This window comes from Pavona decussata, unplaced genomic scaffold (genome assembly GCF_977016875.1).
Source record: "Pavona decussata unplaced genomic scaffold, jaPavDecu1.1 SCAFFOLD_34, whole genome shotgun sequence".
NCBI classification, from domain to species: domain Eukaryota; kingdom Metazoa; phylum Cnidaria; class Anthozoa; order Scleractinia; family Agariciidae; genus Pavona; species Pavona decussata.
Window position 1 is genome coordinate 850,314 of NW_028145457.1, and position 20,888 is coordinate 871,201.

At 42.0% G+C, this 20,888-nt stretch overlaps 2 pseudogenes; both read left to right on the plus strand.

Moving 5' to 3' along the window:
• The first annotated feature begins 1,603 nt into the window (after positions 1 to 1,603).
• LOC146484354 (uncharacterized) lies at positions 1,604 to 20,107 on the plus strand (annotated as a pseudogene).
• On the plus strand, positions 2,778 to 4,148 carry LOC146484355 (uncharacterized; annotated as a pseudogene).
• Positions 20,108 to 20,888: the final 781 nt, after the last annotated feature.

Sequence of the window (20,888 nt, forward strand, 5' to 3'; positions counted from 1 at the left end):
CCATGCTTTTCACTTCTTTTCCTTAAAACGTGGAGTGAAACAAGGGTGTCCACTGTCAGGTCTTCTTTTTTTTCTCGGTCTTGATCTTCACACCAGAGCTATCAATAATCACGATCGCATTAATGCGATCAAATAATAAGAAACCACGTAGTAAAAATGACCATGAATGCAGATGACACCAAAGTTCTTCTTAGAGACACAGAATCTATTTCCCAATAACTTAAACTGCTGAACCAATTTACAACTGTTTCCGGTCTGGAAGTCAATGCCTCCAAAACTGAAGCTATGTGTCTTGGCCAGTGGAAAAACAGATGTGACACCCCTATTAATTTCAATTGGCCCACCGAACCCATTTGTGCCTTAGGCATTTTTCTTTCCTATGACAACACTAAAGCCAATAACCTCAATTTCGACAAAAAATTGCGAAGTATGGAAAAGACTTTAAATATCTGGAAAAATCGAGAACTAACCTTCATTGGCAGAATAGACATTGTCAAAATGCTAGCCTTACCCAAATTGATTTTCAACAGCTCAAACCTCATTTTACCTGATCACTGTTTGGGAAAATAAACCCCTCAAAATCCTTTGACGTGTTAGACAAACATCAAATAATTATGATCAACATTTACATTAAAAAGGCTAAAGAAAGGAATGAAAATAATAATAATTATTATAAAGTACATTATGTAAAGAGAACATTGGAAACTCAACTTGAATAATCTTACAGAAAATGTTACAGTATTTTCCTGCTCTGATAAAGACATAAATGTTACGAGAATTCCAAAACTCAGAGCAAATTATTAATAACATTTGTATATTTCATTCAAATCACTCAAACTTCATTGTCTTCTTCTGAGTGATTTTTAACAGAAAAAAAAATTATTATTGCAGTACACCAATGCAATGTTATGTAATCGCATGAGGCTGAGTAGAATTAAGGATTCATTTTCATATGTATTTTCAAAGTTTTTACAAATGGCCTAGTCACGCAGCAAATATTTCTTTTTGCTTTTTCTTGTAAGAAATGAAAGTTCACCTTGAGGAATTTTTTTTGTTGCTGTAGCAGTTAATTTCCAAGTATTTTTTGGCACAATCTGGCTTAAAAAGTCAAACCCCAAAGAACCTGAAAGAAGTCATTTTTGCCGCAGCAAAAATGTAGAAACCAACTAAATGTAGAAATTGGGTGCTCAGATAATCAGTGGCAAGAAAATGCCCTCTGTTTCGACCGATTGGCATTCAGTAACTTTGCCCCTTATGTAATAAAGACAGTTATCCTTTTTTCTACAGGATGAGAAAGATGCTCAAAATGTGGATGAGGAAGAAAATGCAGAAGATGAAGAGCCTGAATTTTGAGATGATTTTCCTGAGGCAATTCTTGATGACTTAGGCAAAGAACAGCCTCTCCCAGAACCGCGTGACAAGTCTACAGTCTCCAAGAAAATGACATCCCTGCTCCAAGTGGTTCATTCTTTTTATCCTTCTCTGGCAAGCAAATTGCAAAATTAGCTACAATGGGCTTGAATGGCTTCTTCGTTTTCTTTTTCAGTTCTTGCATCTGGTTGGCACGACATGTCATTGTGAATATCTTGTTAAATTCTGCACTATGTTCCCAACTTCCCTTTATGTACTAATAGAACTGGTTAATCTTGACCATGATGATTTTGTTAAATACGTGGTGTGTCCTAACTGCTCATCCCTATACGACCCTGGTGACTGCACTCAATGAATTGGAGGAAGGATTGTTGCTAAGTTCTGTACGCACAAAGCTTTTAAGAGCAATTCTCCAGGAAAGTGCAGCAAAGTTGGAAATGAAAAATTTTAACCCCCCCTTCATGTTTTTTTGTGTGGAGGTAGGTTACCTTGGGGGATAAACAAAAACAACCATATTTGGATCGGCAAATGTATCGTTGCCATGGTAACTGCACTAGATGACAATGGCCTTAGGACCATGTTTTGAGCAAAAGTTCCATTCTCAAAAAGTAAAAGTAAACGAGTCTAGTTCTCGGGTGCATGTGAACCAATTCAAATGAAATTCATACGAATGGTAGAGCCACTCTCCCAGTTAAAAAAATTTGCCGTTAAAATAATTTGGGTTTTATACACAAGAACAAAATGCTCTTCTTACTATGTTCCCTGTCAGCCATTTAGACAAGCAGGTAAAACAAGCACAACCATATTCGTAACTTCTCCGAAAGTACTCTTTCCACATTAATTACATCCATTTTGAAATCACTTGTGATCCTTGGAATCTGATTGTTCCAAAATGGTGCGATTTATTTCCAAATCGCACCATTTTGGACTCTAAATCGCATCATTTTAGACTCTAAATCGCATCTTTTTAACCAGCCAATGAGAAAGCGGAATTATTTAAATAGACCAATCAAATTGCAGGAAAATTTTTGACAAAGAAAGCCACTGTAAGACAACTTTGAAACTTGTTACATTTATGTAACAAAACTAGGCTTAAAAATGGATGAACTCAGTTACTTACAGTTGTTAAATGATGACAATGAGCTCCTGGCCGCTGAGGATCCACTAGTTGGGGAATTTCCGAATTTAGTGTCAATTTTGAAGATTTTTACGGCGAGTTTTCTCAAACAGCTTCGCACGATCCGTCCGATCCCGAGTCCCGTGAAGCAGAATCAAGCGCACCTGAAAACGTTTGTCCTGCCCAAGCAGTCGATATTTCTAGATTTCCAGAGATTACCAGTGAAGAAATTGAAGAGCTAGAGTCCGCCTCAGTAAATAAAAACACGTCCCGCTCCACCAAAAACTGGATGAGTGTCTTTACGAGCTGGTGCCAATCCCGCCATCTTGGAAACGAAAACATCGAGCAACAGTCTCCAGATCAACTTGACAACCTCCTCAGCAAGTTCTACGCGGAAGTTAAAAAAAGGACGGGGGTGATTCAAGCCAGAGTCGCTTAAAATAATGCAGTGTTCCATTGATCGGTATTTAAAGGACAAAAACTATCCGTTTAGCATCGTGCGGTCGAGAGAATTCCACAACTCCAGGCAAATCCTCAATGCGAAAGCAATTACCCTGCGCCAACAAGGAAAGGGAAAGCGACCAAACAAAGCTCAGCCACTAGCGCCTGAAGAGGAAACAGCACTGTGGGAGAACGGCCAACTGGGCGACTTTAACAGAAAGGTCCTGATATATGTCAACTTCAAAAACCTGACAGAGCAACTTGGATTCAGAGCTCGCCAAAAACACTATGGAGCATACGTGGAGGACCTTGTAATTAGCGAACAGGAAGATGGGACTGAGGTCGTTGAGTTCTGCGAAGGCCAAACAAAAACACGCAGCGGTGGTCTTACCATAAGGCGAAGAACAACTCCACAAGTCATGCACAGTACAGATAGAGGTAAAGCAGATCCAGTACGACTGTTTAAACTTTGGTTGTTGAAGAGACCAGAAGGAATGAAGAATACAGGGCCACTGTACCTGAGCGTCATTAATCGTCCAAAATCAAAGGAGTGCTGGTATTCAAAGATCCGCATGGGAGAAAACACGCTCGGTAACATGAAATCAATGGCCTCCTGTCTCAAAACAACGAAGAAGCTGACAAATCACAGCATGAGAAAAACATTGGTTTTGAAATTGAAGAGGGCTGGACAGCCGCCCAATGTCATCTGCGAAATTACAGCCCATGCTCGTGAATCTTCATTGGACGACTACGACGAAATTGACGAAAATCAAAGGAAAGAACTGTCGCACATTATCAGTGGATTTAAAGAAGCACCAAAGGACAAAACTCCACGCAAAAGTGCATCGAAGTCGCCAACCATCACAGTGCAAAGAAAGCCTCAAATGTTCGGTCAAATCGCACACTTGCAGTCGATGCCAACGATTGCCACTGGCTACTGTTCCTCACGTCCAGCGACAAAGCCAAGTTCATCAAGTTCAACACCAAACCATGGCTTCAATCCGGTTTTCAGGCAGCCGCAGCTGGATTTTCGGGATTCATTCCGCCTCAGTTTCAGTACCACATGGCAGCATCTGCATCATTCTCTACTGAATCTGCACGCAATCCCGCCGTAAATTACACCGGCTGCACCTTTAATTACTACTCCAAATACGTCGAGTCTCAGCCAGAATGAAAGAAAAGAAGGGTCTGTATCATTGAGTCAGACGATGAGGACTAAACTTTCTCTTTGCTTTATAAATTTGAGAATTTGAACAGTCGTATTTTGTACTCGACTTGAACGTGCCTTAAATGCAACGTTTCACGCTCGACTGATTTTTGACACTTTGACATTTACCTCTGTTTTCACAGTTATGCATGACGTGACATGTAAAAGCGTTTCCGGTTCCGCTTTTTGAATTTGATGTACAGTACTCGTATGAGTGGAATTACACTGGCAATATTGAACTTGAAGTTTGCACTGTTTTCGCTTTGTTGTTAGAGCTTAAATTTTCTAGAATTTTTTTAATGATTTTGTTTTCGGATTTTTTAAATATAACATATTCTGGGTGGGGGAGGCTGAAATCTTTTATTTAGACACTTTTTTAGGCAATATTGGGGGATTTCAAAATGGATGTAATTAAGTGGTAATTGAACTTCGTGTGGTGCAATTTTGGTCTGAAATCATACGCGTGATTTCAAATCGAACTTGCGCTATCTCGCTCGTTTGATTTTGAAATCATGCGTATGATTTCACACCAAATTGCACTCCACTCAGTTCAATTACCAATATAAACCAAATTAGCAGCAGATATCGATGTTTCTAAATATCATAAAATCAATTTGAGGAAAACTATATTCTGGCCATGGGTGCTGAAGACAGCTGGGACAAATTGCAAACAAATTGCAAAATTCGTAATTTTGAGGGCTCTAGTATTTGGCTCAAGCAGGCTTTAGAGAGAGAAAATCAGCTTCAAAAGTATCTTTCTGTCTGCTACCTACATTTAGTAAATAAGGTTTTCGCCGACAAATTTGATGAAATATAAATTGATACAAACATACCTTGAAGGTTTTGGGAATTTCTTCAGAATGCTTTGGTCGCATGGTTCTATCCAGTGTCCCCTTCGCACGCTCCATTTTTTTTAACCAAATCTAGCGCAGACTCTAATCTAACAGTTACTCCCATCGAATATCCAGTTTGCCGTGTTTCAGACCGGAGATGATGATACAAGTAGCCTGCATACACTTGACAAAGAATAGTTGACAAGGTCCAAAACATGGTCGTAATACTTGCGATTTCTGCCGTCTAGCACCTAAATTTATCAATATTATCCAACCAGAAAGTAAAGTAAACGTGTCAAGATCAATGTACAAAGCATATGGATGCCTTTGAACATTATCCAAAGTAACGTCTTTGGCTAAAATCGAGTCACATATTGCGATAGTCGACAAGCCAAGAATGGTGAATAAACTGAATGCGTAGACCGGAAGTCCAAGAAGCACGACTGCTGACCGGATGTAACACAAGGTAACGGGATCTAACACTAAGTGTAATTGTAAGTGTAATGATATCCCCTTTTGATGGGGTTGTTTTACAATGGCAATGGTGAAGAAAGCCAAAACAAACAAAAAAAAAAAAAAACGAAAATAGAAAAACCGAATGAAAACAAAAACAAAGGAAATGAAGCTGAACTGAAGCTTGGGTGAAAATTGAACACATGATCATAATAGCCGCACCCCCCAAAAAAGATTGCTTTTTAGACTGTGAAAATGCAATTACAAATTCAGTTATGATTAACTATTCATGACAAGAGAATGAAAAATTCGCACCTGAAAAGTTACATTTATTTACCTGCACGGCAAAGAATAAGATCCATTTCATCACGCTTTATACCAAGTCCGTAGGCTTGGAAATATCCCTTTGACATTCACTGAGTTTTATATTGTTTCCACTGCACCCACAAACGTCCCTTTTGGGATTTGAAAAAGAACAACTTTCCATTGTCCCGACCAGGATATTTTCCTTCGCACGACGATATGCAATTTTCCCTTACAGTGTTTTTGATCGACGGCCAAATTCACTTCTGGTCACCCCTTCCCCCACCAAAAAAAAACAACAACAAACAAATAAATAAACAGAAAGAATGCCAAAATTTGGGCTGGTATTAGGCACTGAATGGGAAAATTTATCGGCCTGGAGAAGACTTATTTATTTCTGGAGGAGACGTGGGTCAAAAATTCCAACTTCGTAACTTCTAATTTGTACGCTAATGCCCCAGATCAGCGACATATCTTACATGCAGGCCATCCTTAACATCCAATAAGCAATAAATTAAAAAAACAAACAATCCCGAGAAACATGGGCGGCTTATGTGGTTGCGTAAAACAATCAGTGAAGCGCTTTTATTTTGTCGTCTTTATTCACCACTGTAAAACTGTCATAAAAGCAGATCAAAAGTCGTCCTTTCATCCCTCTATCAATGATACATTGTACCAAAAATATCTAAAGAAGAGACAATGCCATTGCAACAATGTCGCTTTATCTGAACCTACAAAAACAAACAAACAAAAAGCATGTATATCGCATTCTAAAGCCTGACATCTGGTCAGCAGTTTTGCTCCTCGCATTTCCGGTCTTCATACGTTTGGTCATAAACAGGTCGTAAACAACGATTTCTTCGCTTCTCAACCATGCACCACGGAATGTACGGCTCGATTTAGCCAAAGACTTTATTCAGAATCGTCGCAGACATGCATTTGCTTAGCTGTGATCTTGATGCATTTATTTCACTTCCTGGATGGATTGTATTGATGAATTATTTTGATACTCGACACACGACTGTGTTTGACCTGTTCAACTGTTCTTTACTCAGGTTAATGCATCATCATCTTTGGTCTAAAAGTAGATGTTTGGCGAGGCTAGCCAGTTAGATTTGTCCTTTCTGCTAGAGTCTGTGCAAGATTTGGTCAAGTAAATGGAGCGAGCCAGCTGAGGAGAGACCCATCCTATACCACAAAAGCATCCTGAAGAGATTCCCAAAAGTTGCAAGGTAGGCTTCATTTCAATTTATATTTCACCAAATTCGTTGGCCAAAACCTAATCAATCAAATGTAGATAACAGACAAGATGAATGAAAAAACCTCTGAAGCTGATATTCTCTATCTAAAGCCTGTTTAAGCCAAATGCTGGAGCCCTCAACATTTCCAATTTTCAATTTTTTGCAACTTGCCTCGGATGTCTTCAACACCCATGGCCAGAATATAATTTTCCCCAAAAAGATTTTATGATATTTACAAACTTCAATATCTATGTAAGCTCTGCTGCTATTTTGGTTTTTTGGGAAATAGTACTTTTGGAGAAATTATGAATATGACTGTGCTTGTTTTTCCTGCTTGTCAAAATGGCTGACAGGCAACATAGTAATACGAACATTGTCTTCTTGATTATAAAACCCAAAATACTTTAACGGCAAATTTTATAAACTGGGAGAGTGCCTCTACCATCTGTATGAATTTCATTTGAATTGGTTCACATGCACTCGAGATCCAGACTCGTTTATTTTTATTATTTGAGAGTGAATTTTTTGGTTAAAACATGGACCCCAGGCCGACGTGATCAAGTGCGCTTACCATGGCAACGTCACACCTGCCGATCCGAAAATGGCTGTTTTTGTTCACCTCTCCAGGTAACCTACCTCCACACAAAACATGAAGGGGGGTTAAAAATTTTCATTTCCAACTTTGCTTTACTCTCCTGGAGAATTGCTCTTAAGAAGGTTAAAGGAGCAAGGGAATGTGGAGCGAGGTTGGCAAAAAGAGTTGTGCTGTCAGACGGAAAGGAATGTTTTTATCCTTTTAAAGTGTACTGTTTTAACAGCGTGATAAACCAGCTTGAAACCTTCATTACAACTTCACGCCGATTTAAGTGTGTACCCCAAAATTTGGGGTCGTTAGGTATTCATATATTCAAGCTATTGTTCTCTCTTTTGTCGAACAATTTCCGACAATAAGGAATGTTTCCGAAGATCGCAAACTCTTTGAAGTAGGTGAGATATTTTATCTTTCCCTGGGGAAGCTAGAGGATCACATCGACTCGCAACGCACCGCTTCAGGATCAAGATTTTTAAAAACAACTTACCGTCCTGCAAACTAATGAACAATCAATAAACAAATTCCGTTTGCTAAACGGATACATGGATTTGCCGATTTGTTTACAGCGTCCTACAAAAGATTCTCGCTTTTCAGCAAAAAAATTACTTAGTGAATCACTGTATATAAAATGTAAATAAGGTCAAAAAGAGCACGTGGTACATCGGCCAAAGAGCTTAATGTTATTGTTTGTCAATGCGTCATTAAGTATGATCACAATGCGACTTCCACGCTGAGTTTCCCTGTTTTCTTTTTTTTATTCCTTTTTTGGTTTCATATTTTGAAATCTCTTTGCTAGAAGCAAGTATTTTAGAAACATAAACTTAATTATTATCGACCGTGTCTTCACTCGTAATAAACAAAGCGCCCAACATCAAATGATGGTTTGCTTACAGTGAATTACAATTACAACTCTTTTCGCAGCTCCTCTTTTTCACGCTTTCTTTAGGGAATACAAATCAATGTTTTAGATTTTTCGTGAAATAAAATTTCATACAACAGATGGTATTTGATTTCCACAGAGAACGCGCGTCGGGAAGATGATCATGCCATGACCAAATTCAATAAAGGATAATAACTTCGCTGTTCTACGCACCGCTTGACGAAAAATATCGAAACTCGGCTTACAGTGATCAAAACACCACGTTTGAGATCTCTTTTTAAAGCTCTCAAAAGACTCTTCGTTCATTGATATAAATAACAGCTTAAAATATTTTGTGAAGAACTCAAAACCATCAAATGTCTGCAGTGATTCCCCAGAGTTCCTAAAAATATCAAGAACAAAGGAATACTCTTGCCGCTTCGCGGCTCGAGGCTGCTTAATTAGGGTATTGGTCCTGTCTTTCGAATTGGCTTCAGGGTCTTCCTGCAAAGTTCTCACCTTTTCTCAACCGCGTAAAAACGAACTTATTTGCATCATTCTTCGCGGCTGCCGAAGTGAATGTCCAAAGGAATAAAGAGAGCTTTCAGGCAACAAAACCCAGCAGAGTCACCCATTTCTCAATGACACACTTAAATCGGCATGAAGTTGTAATGTTGCTGAAAAGGCCCAACTTTGCTGACAAGTGTGAGCATTGGAGACAGCAAGAAGTTACAAATGGGGTTATCAGTGAAGTACGGAACGATTTCCTAACGTTCAAACGACAAGACTTCTTAAAATCACCAAGAAGTTTAGCATTTGGCTTAAATGTGGACTGGTTTCAGCCCTATTCAACACGGGGTGATGTTTCAGTGGGAGTAATTTACTTAGTGCTACTCAACTTACCAAGGGAAGAGTGCTTTAAGTGGGAGAATGTCATTCCTGTAGGTGTCATACCAGAGGTGGAAACTATGCCCAAGAGTATAAACCCATTTTTAAAGCCTTTAGTAGATGAGATGCAAGTCCTTTGGAAATGGATACGGCTCCATTCATGTCTGAGTCACATTCCTCTTGTATTCTGTGGTGCAATTCTTTTGGCCATATCTGACATTCCAGCTGCTAGGAAACTTTGTGGTTTTAAAGGCCATTCAACTGAAAGGCTTGCTCCAAATGTTTTAAAAGCTTCCCTGGGTCTGTCAAGACTGGAAGGGATTTCTCTGGATTTGACAGAGAACACTGGCCAAGACGATGTAATGACTTACACCAAAGATATGCACACATGGTGAGAAAGGCAGTAAACAAAACGCATGAGAAACTTGCAACGCGATATGGTTGTTATTTTAGTGGGCTCCTTGAACTAGAATATTTTAATGCAGTTTGTTTTACTGTGATTGACCCAATGCACAATCTTTTCCTTGAACTGCTAAGAGAATGTTTCAGCTTTGGGTAGAGAAAGACCTTCTTACAAAAAGCAAGCTTAAACTTCTTGAAGAGAGCATTAACAAGCTGGATGTAGGAACTGGTTTTGGAAGATTACCACATCAGATTGCCTCTAACCATGGGAAATACAAAGCTTCACAGTGGAAAAACTGGACAATTATCTACCCAATTTATGCTCTTCTTGGTCTGCTACCAAATGAGCATTTCAACTGTTGGCATTCCTTCGTAATGGCATGTCGCCTTCTCACTGTTCCAGTTCATTCACACAATGATCTAAAAAAGCTGACATGCTTTTGCCTAAGTTTTGCCGTCAGTTTGAGGACCTATATGGAAAGAATGATGTTCGTATAAATATGCATCTTCATTGCCACTTAAAGGACTGTATTTAAGACTACGGCCCTGTCCACAGCTTTTGGTGCTTTGCCTTTGAACGCTACAATGGCATCCTTGGTAGTACTGCCACTAACAACAGGTCAATCAAAATCCATCTCATGAGGAAGTTTCTTTCAGACCAGTTTGTCTTCAATGTTGCCTTACCTGAGGAACAAGGTGAAACTTTCACTCCCTTCTTCAATAAGTACCAAACATCACAGACGCCTGTAAGCATACCCATTGGCTCATCAGTGTTGTTTCATATGTCAGCTCATGGAGAACTGGGCACCATTGACTGGTCAGACATAAGCTGCCTTAAGCTGCCAAGTGCATATCAATTGATGCCTTTGGATTCCGACGATCACCAGCTCCTAGCAGAAAGCTACCAAGCTATGTACCCTGAGAAGCACATAGAACAGGGCATGGTCAGTGAAATGTGTAGAAAATATAGTTCTGTCAAATTAGCTGGAGAGAAGATTGGTTCTATGTTGGAATGCAGGTCAATTCGATCAGCAAGGGTGATGGCTTCATGGGCAGATCATGATGGTCAAATTAAACCTACAGCAGCAATAGACCTGGCTTCGTAAAATTTTTCGTGGTGAGCACCATCCGATTTGAAGAGGGTATCTAACGGAAGCATGTTTTTACATGTGTCAACTGGTACAAAGAGAATTTGCAGAAAGAACTTTATCATCGCCCTGTGGAGATCTGGAAATTAAGAATTTTCAATCAACCTGGACCTGCAAACTTTATGCCTGTGCAAAGATGCCATTGTAAGTTTGCTGCTGCTTATGAGAAAATTAATGGAGTTGAGAAGCAGATAGTGTGTCCAATCCAGCGCACTTTCTGCTAATTCTACATGTACCATGATGTATTATCAAGAGGGAGATTCTTAAATGTAAGTAAATTATGATGTTGTTACTAAGAAACATTGCTTAACATCATCTTGGAAATGCAGATTAGCTGTTTGGTCATGTTTGTTACATCTGAAAGATTCGAAAGTTTTCTTTTCACAATCATATTTGGTCTAGCTAGGCCATTTGGCTAGATAAAAAAAAACACTTTTGCATGGACACACTTTGCCTTGAAAAGTAGTTCACAGTTGTCAATATGCAAAACATGGTGTGTTCATTTATTAGCATTTCCATGACGTGAATAAGCACAATGTATTTCAACATTTTCTATTTTGTAGCATTCTTTATTAAGGTGGTACCGGAGGCTAACCTTAGTGTCTCTGAAGTGGCAAGGGCCACGAAGAGACTCACAGGTTTCAATCAGCAATTTATTCACTCAAATCAAGGGATTTGGTAAAATACCTAACAGAGAAAGTACAGGAAACAACTAAGAACGGCTATAAAAAGAATAAACGCGAAAATGACAACTGAAACCAAAAAACAGGACGACTGAAAAAACACTTACCAATTGCTGGATTTAGGTGGGTGAGTGATAAAATGAAAGTGTTGAAAATATTATATACCACTGAATTTACATATAGTGCGAAAAATTGTTCAGGAAGGAATGAAGGGTGCAGGACACAATTAACACGGATAAAGATACGGAAAACAAAAACTACATGGAAAAGTGTAAATTAACAAAAACCGCAACATCCTGGGGGGCTTCGCTGAATTTGCGGAAATTCAGCAATAAAGGCGAATCAATTAATCAGTCACTGAAAGTTCTTAGAACTAGCGCATTCAAACTGTCCAAGAGGTTTCTGAGAATAACTGTAGGCGAATGTCAATGTTACTAATCTTCTTCTTCCAGCAATACAAGTTTTGAAATCGGCCTCACGAGCGTTGAATTCTTCGTTTTGACTTCTCCAACTTGGACGCGTTGGTCGTGGCCAGGAAAGATCTTCATAACTCTGCCAAGGGGCCATCTTTCACGAGGGGAATTTTCATCCACAAGCATTACGAGATCATTGACCTTCAAGTTTCCTTTCTCGCGAACCCATTTTTGGCGTTGCTGTAAAGCTGGAACGTATTCTCTTAGCCACCGTTTCCAGAAGCAGTCAGCAAGGAATTGGGCTCTCCTCCATTGTTTTCTTCTGTAAAGATCTTCGCGAACAAACAGACCTGGGGGCAGAGCGAGATTTTTCTGTTGCAGCAGAAGGTGGTTCGGAGTGAGTGGTTCCGGGTCGCTTGGATCATCACTGCTGGGAGTAAGCGGGCGACTGTTGAGGATGGTAACAACCTCTGCGAAGACCGTGCGTAAGGTTTCCAGTCCAACCAACGCATCTGGATTGCCAAGGATCGCCTTCATGGTCTTACGCACACTTCGAATTAACCGTTCCCAGACCCCATTCATATGGCTCGCGGCTGGAGGCTGAAATTTCCACTGGAACATTGGGCACAAGGAGCAGTTAATCCCATCCTTAATCAGTTGCTTGTTTAGATCATCCTGATTCCACTGATGAATAGAGTCGCGAATTTCCTTGTCCGCTCCGACGAAATTTGTTCCGTTATCACTCCAGATTTCTTTGGGACACCCACGATTCGAGATGAATCTGCGGAGGGCTTGAATAAAGGCATCGGACTCTAATGAACTCACGTCTTCTATATGCACAGCGCGACTGGTAAGGCAGGTAAAGAGACAACCGTACACCTTTTCTGAACTCCGACCACGCTTCACATAGAATGGGCCAAAGAAGTCGACTCCTGTGTAGGTGAACGGCCGATCATAGGGAGTGAGACGTTCCTTTGGCAGGTCAGCCATCAACTGAGTCATGGGGACTTCATTTCGCTTGCGACAATCGATGCATCTTCGTAGAACATGGCGCACGAGTGACCTTGCTTGAATAATCCAGAAATGTTGTCGTATGAAGGAAAGTACGTGCTCTCGACCGGCATGCCCCAGGATTTCGTGGTAGTAGCGCACGATCAGGGTAGAAACTGGATGATCTTTAGGAAGTATCATCGGATGGGCAGCTTCGAAGGCGATAGGAGCGTGACGAATTCTTCCTCCCACGCGCACGGTTCCTTCTACGAGTACAGGAGGAAGAGTTGCAAGCTTGCTTTGACATTTAACTGGATGACCTTCGACTAAGGAATCAACCTCTGCTGCAAAGGCTTGGCGTTGTACCAACTGTACAATTTTCTTGGAAGAGCACCGTATCTCTGAAAGGGATATTCCACCTCTCTCAGTAGAAGTTCCTTTGTTCTGAACATGGTTAACGAAACGTAACAACCAGGCGACAAGAGTTAAGAGGCGAGGCCAAGATGAATAGCGACGCAGAAGCAGGTCCAGTGATGATCCACGGTCAATCACCATGACGGTTCTTTCAACTTGAACTTCAATGTCGTCTTCTGGAATATTGCCAACCCTTCTAACTGGCCAATGTTCTTCGGGCTTCAGGAGGAAACTTGGGCCAGAGAGCCAGCGGCAATTGGGGTCAAGATCATGTAGCTTCATCCCTCTGGAACCATCGTCAGCTGGGTTCAGTGATGTTGGCACCTGTCGCCATTGCTGAGGAGTCGAGGCTTCATGAATTTCGTTCACTCGATTAGCAACGAATGGCTTGAATCGCCTCTTCTCGTTCGTAATGTACTGCAAGGTCGTCAAAGAGTCTTTCCAGAACGTAACACCTTGAAGGGGTATGTCAAGCTCGTCGCGTATCAGTAGATGCAAGCGTGTAGCTACCACTGCTGACTGTAACTCTAAACGCGGTATGGACCACTGTTTCAGCGGGGAATTGCGGGTCTTTCCCATAACAAAGGCGCAATGGACCTTTCCCGTATCATCAACGAGCCTTAAGTAGCCAACTGCAGCGTAACCTTTGTTGGATGCGTCAGAAAAATAGTGCATTTGGACATCGGTGATGACTCGGGTGCTAGAAAATGATTTGAGGCATCGCGGAATCTTGATGTTCGCAACAAGGGGCAGAGACTCTACCCATCCATTCCACTGTGTTAGTAAAGGCTCTGGAATAGGGTCATCCCACTGGACGTCCATTCTCCATAGTTCTTGAAGAATGACTTTGACTGGGAGGAGAAACGGGCCCAAAAAACCAAGTGGATCGAATAGGAAACTAACAGTCGAAAGAATGCCACGTTTAGTTGGAGGCTTGTTCGTGGGAACAACCTTGAATTGCAAGGTATCCGAAGCTGCATCCCAGTGTAATCCAAGTGTGCGGCTGATAGGAAGTTGGCTGAGGTCGAGATTGATAGAAGGATTCGCTCGTTCCTCTAGTGGGAGGGCCTTTAACACCTGCCTACTGTTGCTTGTGAACTTCGTTAGGTGGAAGCCGCCCTCACTCAGTAGCCTGGTCAGCTGGTCTACAAGCCAAATCACCTTCTCTGTTGTCGGCGCAGATTTCAGTACATCATCAACGTAGAAATTTCTGTGTACGGTCTTGATGACTTCAGGGCTATACCGGCCTTTATTATCGTCTGCCGTCTGTCGAAGTGCCTTGTTGGCACAGCAAGGGGATGAAGTTGCTCCAAATATGTGGACAAGCATCTGATATTCCTTAGGGGGGAGATTTGAAGAAGCATTCCACCACAAGAACCTTAGGGCGTCTGCATCCTCTGGAAGAACTTTGACCTGATGGAACATCGCCTCTACGTCAGCTGTGAACGCAGTTTCTTCTTCTCGAAAGCGAATAAGTACGCCAACCAGATTATTTGTGAGATCTGGGCCATGGTACAACCGATCGTTCAGGGAAGTGCCCTCAAATTTAGCGGCAGCATCAAATACCACGCGTACTTTGTTGGGCTTGTTAACGTTCAGCACCGGGTGGTGTGGTAAGTACCAAGTGATCTTGGATCTCTTAGAGGCCTCTTCTTCGTTTAGCTGTCTTGCATATCCTTTAGTAACGTAGTCATCTATGACCGAGCGGTACTTTTCCTCTAGGCCAGGATCCCGGTTAAATCTCCTTTTCAGAGCTTGAAGACGACCTTCTGCCAAGGCTCTGTTAAATGGAAGGTAGGGTACTTCCTGCCTCCAGAGAAGGCCCATCTGGTAATGGCCGTCAACCTTAGAGATTGTGTTCTCTATTATCTTCATCGCCTTTCGATCCTCAACAGACATTGGCCCAAAGGCTTCTTTCACGGTGCCGTGGGACTCAATTCGCCAGAATTCTTCCAATTGTCGGTTGAGAGAAACATCTTCAGAAGAAGCATGATGCAGGTTAAACTGACGTCTACCGTCTACACTGCCGGAACCGCCAAGGATACTCCAGCCAAGGCAGGATCGTATCGCGAAGGGCTCATTAGGACTTCCTTTTCTAACTTCCAACGGAATAAAGGCTTCCTGGATGTTCGTTCCAATAAGGATAGAAACCTTCTTTCTTTGTACTTCGGGAAAAGGGACTTGACACAAGTGCGACCATTGCTCCATCTTCTTGCGAGCTGTTACATGCTTAAGCGGGATGGTAAGGTCTCGTACAGCCCATGCATTGCGCACAGTAATCTGGTGTGAGTGCTGATCATCAACGGGCGCTATTTTGAAGTCAACCTTTACTCCATTCTCCTGTTTGTCTCTTTGGCTTACTGTGGAAAGGAGGAGTTGTCCATCTTCGCCTTGAATACCAAGCTGATCGACGAGGGATGGGTCAATCATAGTGACGTCGGAGCCGGAGTCGATCAAGCCGTAAGTGGTTGTATATCGTCCATCGTTGGCGATGATCTTGAGGGGCATGATCTGCAGGTAAATCTCAGAGGATTCAGCCAAGGTTGCAGTAGCACACGTGCTCGAGGGAGCATCTTGGTCGCTTGGCAGGACAGTAGGCATGGTTGGGATGACTGTGACTTCAGTGTTGTTAGTGTGATGATCAGCGTTTTCTCGGGATGGACCTGACAGGTGAAGCAAAGTGTGGTGAGACCTTCCACAACCAGGTACCCTACAACGCATTTGCGACTTGCACGAACTGGCCGTGTGTTCTGTAGAGTTGATGCAGTTGAAGCAAATCCGCTTTCTGTTGACTAAGGCCCTCCTCTCCTCGACGGGCTTGGACTTGAATACCCCGCAGCGATAGAGTGGGTGGCACTGGACACACAAGGGGCAGTTGCTGGCTTTAGTGTCTTTATTGATCGCAAGTCTGCTGGCCTCCCTAGAGGTACTTGTGGTAAGAGTGGTAAGCTGACGCAGATGAGACTTGTCTCGATCTTCAATTCGTTTGTGTGACTTCATCTCAGAAGAAGTTGTGAAAAACGGATGATTAGCCAAATCAGCTCGGTCATTCAGGAACTCAACAATGTCTTTGAATGTGGGGATAATTCTTCCTTGGCGTTGAAGCTTCTTCAAATGTTCTCGAAACTTGTCTTGGAGCCATTTGGGCAACCTTAGTATCACTTTCTCGAGATTGTCAGTGTTCATTTCTCCTAAACAGTTCATAGATCCGAGGATATCATACATGACTTGTGCCATATCTGCATAGCGTTGGAGACCATCCTTGTCTTGAGATGCGATAGGGGGACCTTTAGTCAGAGTGTCGACGCAAGCTCTTACGATCTTAAAGGGTTGACCAAAACGACTTTGCAGGACTTCTAACGCCTTGGTTAAACCTCCTGGCAAGGCCTCGTACCTTTGCACAGCTCTAAGAGCAGGGCCCTCGAGAAACTGCAACAGGCGAGCCATCTTAGTCTGTTCATCCAATGCCTTCGATTCTACCATCTGGTTAAACCTCTGTCTGAATAGTGGATATCTCTCAGGGGAGCCATCAAACTTAAGCACTTGTAGTGGAGGTAGACCTTGATCGGCACTAATTCTTTCTATTGTGGTAGCAATAGTTGCAAGGAAGCTTTCACCCATTGGCTGAAGAGAAGGTGGAAGGTGTCCTGAATTTGCGTGACAAGGCAGGCGAACTGGACCATAGGCTTGAGCTGCATGTGTGAATATTGGACCTGCATTGTAGGGCGGCTGGGATGAGAACAGGGAGACACCCGGGTACATGGCAGGAACACACGAGCTAGCGCGCGAAGACTCGGGAACATACGAAGACGGCAACGTTGAGGCAGACATAGCAGGAACCACAGAAGCAGGCGTAGGCATCGGTGGGAAATCAGGAACATACGTGGGGTACGCAGGTAACGTGGAGACGCGCGAGGACACCACAGGAACTGCAGAGGCTTGCAAGGAAGCACACGTAGGCATGGGTGTAAAATCTGTAGGACGCGTAGAGTACGCAGGTAACGAGGAGACGCGCGAGGACACCACGGGAACTGCAGAGGCTTGCAAGGAAGCACACGTAGGCATGGGTGGAAAATCTGTAAGACGCGTAGAGTACGCAGGTAACGAGGACACACGCGAGGACACCACGGGAACTGTAGGGGCTTGAAAGGACGTGGCAGAAAACTCAGGAAAACGTGAAGTGGGCGCAGGCAACGTTGATCCACGCGAGGACGTGTCGGGAAGAACAGAGACACGCGGAGACGTTACGTGGCAGGTCGAGACTCTCGTGGATGAGACGGAACACGTGGTTGGAGAAAATGGCTGCGTGGAGCAAACCTGCGCGATCGACCCTAATTGCGTGGAAACAGCTCGAGGGTAGACAACTTGCGGACCAGCGTCGGATACACTTGTAAAGTTTTCGTCAATGTCAATATTTCTGTTAAAACTATGCCTCTCAGGTGGATTTTCCTCAAACTGCAGACAAGAAAACTCGCGCTCTGCTAACTTGAACTCCAAATCTGCCAACTCTGTCCTTTCCCGAGCTTCCTCTGCCTCTTTTTCGGCGTCGAGCTTCGCTAGTTCTAGTTGATGTTGAAATTCGAATTGCTTTTGTTTCATTTCAAGCTCCAATAACTTGACTTTCATTGCTATTGTCCTCGATCGTTTTTGCTCAGTTTGTTTTTTGACTAGAGCCGCTTTTTCTGCCGCGATTTTGGCTTCGCGAAGTCTCGAGCTCGCTGCACTTAACTTGGAAATTCGACTGCTCTGCGATTTCACCGATCCTCGAGGCGATGAAGTGCTGACACGGGGTAATTCTTCTGACACTTGTTTATTAAAATACGAAGCAGCTTCGATCGCGAAATGTTCGATCCTATCATCATACAGACGTTTTCTGACCTCTTGAGCCTCGTAGACGCCCTGGATTTCGTGAAGTTCCACGCTGCTGTCATTGAGAAGAGCTTTGGTCCGCGCGACGTTGTCTCCATAATTCCTAAATGCATCAGACAAGGTGGCTTGCAGATTCCGCACTTGCACCAAGTTAGAAAAGTCCGCGAGTAAATCATCAATTCGAGCACACACTTTAGACATTGTGGCGACATAGCCTCCTGCAGACCGTTTTAGACTGTTCAGCTTTTCGCGTACAACTCCTTCTTGGTCCTGCAGCGAATTAGGCATTCTACTCCTGGAACTCGCTCGGATGGAACTTGCATTATCAGCTTCGATACCGTCCATGATCTTCAATTGGTATTTTACAATGAAGTGGCAAGGGCCACGAAGAGACTCACAGGTTTCAATCAGCAATTTATTCACTCAAATCAAGGGATTTGGTAAAATACCTAACAGAGAAAGTACAGGAAACAACTAAGAACGGCTATAAAAAGAATAAACGCGAAAATGACAACTGAAACCAAAAAACAGGACGACTGAAAAAACACTTACCAATTGCTGGATTTAGGTGGGTGAGTGATAAAATGAAAGTGTTGAAAATATTATATACCACTGAATTTACATATAGTGCGAAAAATTGTTCAGGAAGGAATGAAGGGTGCAGGACACAATTAACACGGATAAAGATACGGAAAACAAAAACTAAATGGAAAAGTGTAAATTAACAAAAACCGCAACAGTCTCAGATTGCGTTAATTTTTTTGCGGCCTTGCAGAATATAACAAAATAAGCCTGCATGCTAAATTTAAAGTCTCGGCAGAAGCGCGTTTCTGAGATATAAACGAGGAAAGTTTTGTATCTAAGGGCCCTTTCATGCGAAAAATAAAGGCAACATGCTGCGCTGTATGTGGTTTCGGGCGGATGTAGAAATCCGTAAAGATTATTTTTGCAAGTAAACCATTGTTATGAAACTCGATACACCCTTTGATGGGCTAATAAACCACGGTTCTCGGAAATCAAATCCCTCTTTCTCGCGAGACTGCCGACTAGAGTATGGAGGAAGTCATTGCAAGACTCGACGAAGCATTTCCTCAGAACGGGTATATGAGAGTTTCTGATTTCTTTCTTCAAATTGAATTCCTTGTTAAACTTTGGTTTAATAGAAAATAGTCGCAATTTTTGACATAGATTTGATGGAACATCGCCTGGTTTAGCGAAGATTGCAGGCATTGGCTTTTTTTGCCGTATTTTTGGCATATTGTGGGTAAGTATCGTTAAATTATCTCTTTACTATTGTAAATTACTGCATAATTTTGAAGGAAACGATTGCTTTGTTGAATACACCGCCATAAGATTTTTTATGCGAACATGTTTCAATAACACGTGGTCAAAAAAAATTCTTTACCAAACAGGGGCGTACCTAGGATTTTTCAAAAGTGTGTGGGGGGGGGGGGGGGAGTCACATTGTGTCGCATCCAGGGTACTTGCCAGATTGTCATGTCGACATCCACGCTTTGTTTTACTAAAAATTGACAATTTTTCAAACGGGCATTGAGCATTGGAAAGGGACAAATCTTGTATAATTGTTATCAGCGCGCTAGTATTCATGTGGCGAGAAGGACCAGCAAATGGAGTATTCAGCACTGGAAAACATTTATGCATGTTGATTCTTCAGATCCGTGCGCTTTTCGCCACCTGAACAATATGGTTTGTAGGTCGTTGACTCTCACAAAGAGGGGGGGTTAATTATTTAGGTCGAATTATAAAGAAAGGCTGGATTCTCTCTGATTTGGAGAAAAAGATGGGTAATCTACCTCCCCTCCTTTGAGTTTAGCCAGTTGAGGGCTAAATGTAGCCTAGTTCCTAGGTCTCTTTCTGTCTTTTATCTCCGTCTATCCATTTTGGTTAAATCGCAGCGTCTAAAATCAATCTCCGGTTGATATTTATTGCATTCATTTTCCATCCATTTTCTGCCTTTTTGAGAATATTTGCACATTTTTTCGAGCTCTGATTTGAAAATAATGACCAGCTTTATTTCGTTAATTTTTAATGCAACTTAATGCTGAAAACATGCGGCCAAACTCTTCAATGTCTTTGTAACCATTTCAGCGTACTAACATCACATGCTATAGTGTGTTTTCGTCATCCTAACCCTGTGAACCTCGGGCGAAGAATTTTGATTATATTTGTGACCATTCATAAGATCGTCCCATACTTTGTTCATCCGAGTATTAATCTTGCTCCAGAGCCCTGTTGACTTTTAAAATCAAAAAGATCAAATAACTCCATTTGGTGCCCGAATATCAAATGAGAATTCTGTTGCGGCGATACAAAAAGTTTCATATATTCACATTCAATATAAAGTGTACTCTTGGCAAAGGGACCATAGGGCGGGCAAGCAGTAGAAACTCCTGATTATGTTTAAGAATGCAGCCAATCAAGAGTCTTTATCTGATCTTTAAGTCCCTTTATTAACGACTTAAACCTCATTTTTACTTTACGTTACTTCATAAACATTGAACTTTACGAGGCTACGTAAAGACGCGTAAAGTTTATGTAAAGCTTTGCTTAAATTTATGGATTCTTCAAAGTTTTGTAAATTTGCTATTTCGTCATTGTTCTGTTTTGTCCGAAAGTTAACATTTAGTCATCTAAAAATCGCTA